Here is an 8817-nt window from a genome sequence, read left to right on the forward strand (position 1 = left end):
GGCAGTCAACGATTCTGCAGCACAAGCACAACACAGTAGTGCACCATTGTTACTGTTGTTGTTGTGGTCTGGTTCCCACGTGGCAATTTAAGTCGCCACATCCCTCTCAGTGTTTGTTTTAGGTTGGCTGAAACGCTGTTTCTGTGTAAATGAGCGGAAAAAAACACAATACTACCTTAAGGTTTCATCCCAAAACCGTTGTCGTGTAAATGACCCCTTACTTTCCAGGACACTTTCCAGAGATCGAGGTACTTTGGGAGGTGGGGTCTGCAAGCTGGATGTTTGTGATTGGTGGAGCAGCCTTAGTGTTTTTACTTCCCCCTCTCTCCCTCCATCCACAGTAAGCCCCATTTCCACCAAGCGGTTCAGTTCGGTTTATTTCTGTACCGCACAGATCCCCAAATAACCGAGATCATCCATCCTAAATTTTGGGACCCTTCTGTTGGACTGCCAGACTAAACTGATCTGATCCCAGAGGGTGGAGCTACAAACACTGCAGTCTGTTGATTGGTGGAAAGAATGGTCACTTCCTGTGTGACAGCAGCTACTGTATTTCTCCTGGCAGCACACAGCCTTCTCTGAAACAAAGCTTGATTGTTCTTTGAAACAAAGAGCCACATGCCAATCACAAAGAAGACGAAATGCTGGATGTCTTCTATCATTGGTCTTGGTTTACTGTGTTGTGTTTTTCCTCTTTGTTGGATTTATTGGCCGGGTACATCTTGTTGTGCTGCTATGGCGTCACACTATTGTGTAACCGGCGTGGCTGTCAGCATCTGGCTTACACGCTGTCTACTAAGATGGGGTGCGGTTTGCTGTGGGAATGCAAACCGAATCGGTTTTAACCAATCCATCCAACACCAAACTGTACTGATATAAAGCGGACTGCTCGGTGAAAACGGGGCTTAAGAGGACCTCCAGCTGTGATGGACTTGGTTTAGTACCCCCTAACCAATGGTCTTCTTTGAGCCTGATAGTGTGAGTGTGTCTCTGTCAGCTCCCGGTGTTCAAGTCTAAAGAGTGACTCTGTAGACTGGAGACCTTTAGTTGAACACGTCAGTGGATATCCACTTTACAACAACTTTAATCATTTACAGGATCACTCAGAGAGAAAGACTGTGTCATTCCAGCCAGCTGCAGAAAATCAGAAATGTCACCACTGGGCCCTGGATGCTTTTTGATAGTTTCTTAAAAGGTTCCTCCTTTCTGGGGAAAGTTCCTTCTGTTCCAAAAGCACCAATAGTCTCCCTCCAGCAAAGCTTTTCCCAATGTGCATAAATCTCAGGCAAATGTGGGCCAGGCAGGAGATGCAAACCAAATCTTCACATTGTAGATACAATCAGGGTGTCAGTCAAGCAGGGACAGGACACTGGTGTGTCCTTGTTCTTTCTCAGACAGCATCATGTAAACATACAGATAACAATAAACTAGATCAGTATACTGACGTCATCACTTGTTGCTGTGCAGATTCACAGTGGTAAAGGTATCCAAGCTTTGGGGGTCTTGGGTCAGATCAGTATGGAGCAACGATTGACTAAATACATGGGATAATTGATGCTCCATGCTGGGAACAACTAAAGACAATGCAGACAAAGACACTTTTCTGTTGTTAGCATCTCAAAGAGAGCCTGAGTTTAACAAAGCTTTTTTTGCTGTTTTTTTTCAACTCAGATAAAATGCAAAAATACCTGTGGGACACATTACATGCAGTTGTTACGTCAGGTTGAATGCAGGTGCATTGAAAAGGCAGGGTGAGTCTCCAAAGTGACAACATGCCAGATAATTAACTGCTGCCATCTCATGGTTCCACAGTGTTTTCTTTATGTAGGGCTATTTAAAATGCCAGGCAATGACCTGGCCAACAGAGCTGACAGTGAAGCCTTCACAGCAGTCAAACAATCAGAATGACCAATGGTGACTTTGGCTTCCAGAAACATGACCTAAGCAGAGTCTGCATTGGAGCAGGGAGGCAGCAGATGAGGCAACATAACAGAGTTCCTCTTTTCAAATCAGGACAAGCTGACAGCCACAGGATGAGACAGCCACAGTGTCCACCTGGAACAGGATTTAAGTGCACTGATGACCTGCAGAGGCTGAGTAACCACACTGATGGAGTCAGCAGGTAAAGTTCAAAAGTCAAGGATCGGCGTGTTGCCCTGACAAGCCACAAAAGAATATGAGTTTTAGTGAAGTTGAGTGTTGGGTATGGAGAATCTGCCTGAAAAGTCAGCTTAAAGAACAGCGACAGGGCCGACAACTGAAAGTGAGTGTGTGTGTGTGTGTGTGTGTGTGTGTGTGTGTGTGTGTGTGTGTGTGTGTGTGTGTGTGTGTGTGTGTGTGTGGTGGTGGTGGTGGGGGGGGGAATGAGCGATGAATTTGTTTCCTGTTTATACAAAACCTTACAGTTTCACTGAGACAAACTCACCAGTGGCGTACCAGAGGTGAGCTCAGTAACTGCACCTGAGGCAAGTACACACTTCTGGATAATGAGGCTGAATTTCTCCCCTTTTAGTCAAAGCTAGCACAGGCCTGGTGGTCTGACGTTTGCAAAAAACACGGTGTCTGATTTTCCTGTGGCGTGGGGTGTGTTTAAACTGAGTTTGCCCGGTGTATTCAGTGCCATCAATGTATTGTTACTGTGCTGATGATCTGCTGCAGCTTAAAGAGAACATTTTACCTGAGGTTAACAGACGACAAGAAGAGAGTGGGCCACCAAGCCCCCACTGTGCCGTGCTAACAGAACAATAGTGTGTGTGGCTGTGACTTTATTCTGTGGCTTTACCAATGCAACGGTCTCTTAACACACGCTGGTATAGAATAACAGTGGATTTCAGCCGGGTCAAACCTCTAGGTGAAGTATGTAGCAGCATTCGCTGTTTCTTTATGTGGGGAAGCTAACGGAGCTAGCCGCGCTAGCCGCTCAGAGGCTCCCTGCAGGTAACCCGCTGGCTTCACTGATACCTGGCGTCCCCACCCGATCAACGCAAAGCTCAAATACCTTTGTTGCACGAGCAGGCGGGGCTCTTCGTGGAAGCCGACCACACAGTCCTGATGTTTAGCTGCAAGCAGTCTTTCCTCTGAAGCCCAGTCCGTTATCCGCCATGACACACTCCGACTCTTCCGCCCTGAATATTTCAGAATAAAAGCACACGATCCTCACATTATGGAGCCTGGCCGGAATTGTCGAAAGCTGCAGTTCACCGTGTTTCCAGCCCAGGCTGGCTGCAGGAGGACCGGAAACCAGCCCCACTCCAGTCAAGGGTGGTGTCCAAAAACCCGTACCTCCGCACCTCCTCTCACTGTATTGGGTGCAGAGGTGCTGAAACAGGCCCTTTGTCAGTCAGTATCAATGTGAAGTGCAGTGCCGAGTGGCACCCCTCTTTATCTGCTGTGTTTAGCACGTATGTGCAGAGACTGTGCTCTGACCGACCAATCGGAGCACAGTGTGAAGGCCTTACATCTGTGTCTAACTTTTCACGTGGTCATGTATGAAGAATGAATGTAGTGCCGTGGAGACTTGGCTTCAAGGTCTATGCTTAGTTAAACAGTTGTGTGGGAAGTCCCTCTTTGTCCTAAGACAGGGCTCTGAAGTTTTGAGTGCAGACTAGAGTGAAAAGAAACTCAGCTAATCCTCATCATCAACAACATTTTGCATTAAAAAGACAACTTTTCAGGTAAAGATTTTTAAATTTCTCATTTTTAAATTTGTTGATACTAAATCACCTTTCATGTGTCCTGGACATCTTCTCAAAACTTTCACAGTTTTTAGTGAGTTTATAAAAGGTCATTAAAAAAACCCTGAGACCATAATCAGAGGCCAGGCGATGAAAATGTGCCTTTTCCAGGTTAATTTCAACACCTTTGTCTTTAAATGGAAGATATCGAGCCTGTAGTCCACAGAGCGGATCGTGGCGGCATCAGATGTACTAATGTGCGGGACCGCCGGACGCGCCTCTTATCTATGATGCTCCATAGCTGATCAGACATAGTTTTTCTAATGTTTTTACGCCAGGAAAACAGAGGTCATAATGATTGTTCATAAGTCCAAGTCAAGTCTGAAGTCTCTCTGAGGACATTTTTTTTCAGCGTGAGAAATACAATGTGTGGTGGAGTGCGTGACAAAAGACCCAAAAGAGTGACTGTCACGCTCAATGTGTGACACTTGAGAGCCCTGCTAAGATTATAGTCCATGGGCCAGACCAGATATCGGTACCACTCAGGGTGACAAAGGTTACTTGTGTTTTTTGAAAAGATCTATGTCTGTAGATGATATTTTGGTATGATAGACCTTCCAGAGTGGTAGCTAAATCATAGTTATCAGCTCATGAAGTATGCCTGCCCCTTCAAGAAATTGCATTTCAGATAACAGTACATATCCTGGTTTAGACTTGTGTACAGGTCATCTGTCAATGCTTCACAATATTGTCTCTGGTATCATTTTAAAGGGGGCGTTGTAATCTTTTATTTAAGATAAATGTGAACCTTTCTGACCAATGTAGAGGTTACTAGAACTCCTTGAACTGTCAAAACTTAGGCGAAAAATACAATTTTTGCCTAAATGATATACTATCTTTTAGCTCTGTGTCATCTAGGAGCAACAGGGACACAAAATTCAAAGTCTACAACACTCCCAGGACCATAAGGATTCAGAAAATGTATTATATGCCTATAGTATTTCTTGCCATTGGTGATTGTGAGCCTTAAATTGGAAGAGCATTACAAGTACATGATTTTTGCCTAAGCAACATAGAATTTTAAACCTACTTAATACAGTATTTGGAAAGATGCCATCGTGTAAAGAGCACTTGATCATCCTGAGTAAAAGCAGTGCAACTGTCTCTCTATTGACTTTATAGAACTAAATTCCAAAGCCATCTGGACCTCATGCCTTTCCATTCGGGAATGAACAGATAGCTGCCTCCTCCAAAGTAAAATCTGCATCCATTTCTTGCCTGGCAGCCTCTTCAAGAATTGGAACTTCTAATGAATTAAGGAAATCTTCAATATCACTCTCAGATGAATTTGATTGTGAGGCGTACAGTTGACTATAATAACTAGCAAATCTTTCATTAATTTGCTTCGGATTAGTTAGTAGTTTTCCAGTAGGAGAGGATATTTTATAAATTGCTCTTTCAGCTTGCACACCCTTTAATTGCCTAGAAAGTAGCTTGTCAGGTTTATCACCAAATTCAAAGTGTTTCTGTTTAAGTTTCTGAATGTGGTTAATAACCTGTTCTCCAAGAATTTTATTGTATTCCATTTTTATTCTTAAAATAGAATCAAGGGTGTGTGAAGATTTAGATGCTCAATAAGCATCTTCTAATATGGACAGTTCTGACTCAATGGAAGATAGACGACACAGTCTTGCCCTCTTTTTTGAAGATTGGTAAGAAATTATGTAACCCCTCATTACAGCCTTAAAGGTCTCCCAGTGAATTGAATCCGAAACCATTTTATTATCATTAGTGTGTTAAAAATCAGACATTTTTGCTTTCATGTATTCACAGAAAGAGTTGTCTGCAACAAGTGAAGGGTTGAATGTCCAGTTATAGTGTCGTACTGGCAGACCAAAGTTAATTTTAATGGTTAGTGGAGTATGGTCTGAAATTAATATGCTATGGTAGGTTGAACTGATAATGTTTGAGAAGAGACTAGAATTAACTAAGAAATAGTCCAATCTAGAGAAACTACCATGAACAGCAGAAAAAAAGAGTAATGCCTCTCTAGGGGGTGCTGGTGCCTCCAAACATCAACCAGGTCAAGAGTTTCCATAAGATTATTAATAGTTGGGATAGACTTCAGAGGTGTAGCTATTTTTGAAGAAGACCTATCAAGTTCAGGGTCTAGGTAGCAATTAAAGTCACCACCAATGATAATATTGCAGTTATTGTATTCAGATAAGACAAGATTGAAAACTTTGCAATAGAAGTCTGGGCTATCAAAATTAGGGGCATAGATGTTTAATAAAACTATTGGGAGAGAGTTTATTGTACCGGAAACGAGAAGATATCTCCCACCTGGATCACAAACCATAGATTTGAATGAGAAAGAGATTGTTTTGCGAATGAGTATGGCGACCCCTCTCGCCTTAGAAGAAAACGTGGATTAATATACCTGTGATACCCAGACAGATCTCAATTTCCTCTGTTCTGTCGGTCTAATATGGGTTTCCTGCAAGAAGACCATATCCGATGATAATGATTTTAAATGAGAAAATACTTTGGCTCTTTTAGTGGCACTTCCAAGGCCTCTACAGTTCCAAGAAGTTAGGGTAATAGGACTTACACCTGGCCTAGACGTATAATCATCCTGCATTTAAAAGGTAAACATAAGATAGGATAAAGGCTGGCATAGCAAACAAAACTGGTAGTGTGACATACAACAGAGACAAACAATAACCCAGAACATACCCCAAAGTGCAGCGTATGAACAGGCTGCATATCCCACTTCCTATTTAGGAGGCTGCTGGGTAACGGAGCCCACCGGTACCTAAACTCTGGTGACCAAACTTTACAGCAGGCACCGCAACTCCTCAAATTATAAAAATAATAATAAAACATATTTAACTGCATCCAAATGGCAGCTCTACGTTGCATATAACATGTACTAGAACTTTAGTTCAAGTGTTGAGATAAAAAGTTCTTTTAAACAAGGTAAATTATATACACACCCCAGTTAAACATTTTCAAAAGAGTTAAACTAACAGTATCAAAAGGCAAATAACACACTGGTGTTAGTAGTGTAGAAAATATTTTTTAAAAAAAGGTCAGTTCCAGGAAAAGTCCACAAAAAATCTATATATATAAAAAAATGCTGTTAGAGATTCAAACAATCAAATAACAAAAAAACATCTCCAAACCTTCAGGGAGAATTATGGGACTACAACAGCCTGTGAAACATACTAAACAAAATGGTGTGACTAGCAGCTAAACAATTAAAATTTATAAAGTTTGAACTGTGATAGGGAAAGCTGAAAAAACTGACATATTGATAAAGGTAGTGACAAAAATAGGTACCGGACCTTTGTGAGCCGTTTAAATGTCCTTGAGAGGGGTGTTGAATCACAGTCTGAAGCTAAGGACGTTCAACCAGAGAGTCAGCAAACCGTTCGGCATCAGCAGAAGATTCAAAGGTGCTGGTTTCATTGTTGAAGACCACTTGAAGCTTGACTGGGAAGCGTAGCGTACATTTGGCACCTGCATCAGTAAGCCTTTTCCTCACTGCGTTGAAGGTCTGGCGCTGGGATGAAACCTCGGTTGTGTAGTCAGGGTAAATTGAGACTTTCTGCCCCTGGTATTGCAGCGGTGCTTGTTGACGAGCAAGCCAGAAGATGTTACCCACGTCGCGGTCGTTGTGTACCTTGGCAATGATAACTCGCGGTCGCTCATTAGGTGATGGCTTGGGTCTTAGAGAGCGGTGTGCACAATCTATTTTAACAGGCTTACTGAAGTTGTCTTTGCCAAGCAACTCCGGGATAAGACGTGAGACAAATTCAGAGGGACGACCACTTTCCTCTCCCTCTAATCCCCACGATCCTTATATTAAGTCTGCGAGAACGTCCCTCCAAGTCATTCAGTTTAGCCTTCAACGTACCGTTAGCCACCTGTAGGTTGTTGCATGTAGCTTCCAGTGCGGTGATACAGGAGTCATTAGTTGTTAGTGCTTTGTCCATGTCATCCATACGTCGTTTAGTTTCACTGTGCTCCCTCTGAAGTGTTGACAGGGTAGCGTCAATGGAGTCCAGGCGACCTTCCATTGAGTTCTTTAAATCGTTCATGAGACGGCAGACTTTCTCCAACTCAGTACCTTGGTTAGCAATAGTGGCTAATATAGCTTCGTTGCTAGCGGCCGAGGAGCTCGGTTGGGATGTCGCCCTATGACTGTCGTCTTTCTTCTGAGGCATAATGATGTCAGGAAGCTGTAACATAGTCCAAATGAAAAAGCGGAGATGATATGTTGCTGGATGCAATATTTAAACCATTAAATATAAAGAGGAGTGCGGAGCCGTCACAAAACGCACCTACTCCATCACTGCACACGAGCGCCCCCCCACACATGCACAGTTTTACTGAGTGTAGCAAGAACATTTCCCTCATAAATTAACTCTAGCCACATAGACTTGTCTTCTGCTTGGAACTATGTGGCTGTTTACTGCCAAAAACAGCCACACTCCTCTCCCGCTGCTGGAGAGATTTCTCTCCAGATGCGCGGAGAGGAGTGGGTGGGGAGGGGGTTCGGGGGTATTTGCTCCGGTGGACCAATCAGGTCAGACTTGCTCCTGATTGGTCAAAAAAGGGACTCGCTGACGTCAGCAAACCCCGGAAATTCCAAACAGCTCGTTTTAGGTCAGGATTATACTTTCACAAGCTCTCCTAAATACAGGTTTTGTCATTAAATATCACATTTCGTGGGCACGGAGTAAAGACGAAGACAAAGACAAATTCAACTGAAAGACTCAAAGTGATTTTTGCATAATATAGGACCTTTAAAGAGAAGTTTTTCCTTGCCATTGTAACTTGCTAAATGCTGCAGAGCTCTGTACTCATGGTGGGTTCAGATGAGATCAGACTCCTTATCTTGTCTTCACATTAGGTTCTGCTAATAAAATTTTATTAACATTTATGGGTCTAGACCTGTTGATATTTTTGTAAAGTGTCTTGAGATAATGTTTGATGTGATTTGGCACTATACAAATAAAGATTGATTGATTGATTGATTGATTGATTGATTGATTGATTGATTGATTGATTGATTGATTGATTGATTGATTGATTGATTTAACAGTTACACTGTTCAAGACACAGAATGGTGGGTGTT

The sequence above is a fragment of the Halichoeres trimaculatus genome, unplaced genomic scaffold, assembly GCF_033239565.1.
Source record: "Halichoeres trimaculatus isolate MK-OKI-2021-1 unplaced genomic scaffold, fHalTri1.1 fHalTri1_scaffold_2, whole genome shotgun sequence".
In the NCBI taxonomy this organism is placed as follows: Eukaryota; Metazoa; Chordata; class Actinopteri; order Labriformes; family Labridae; genus Halichoeres; species Halichoeres trimaculatus.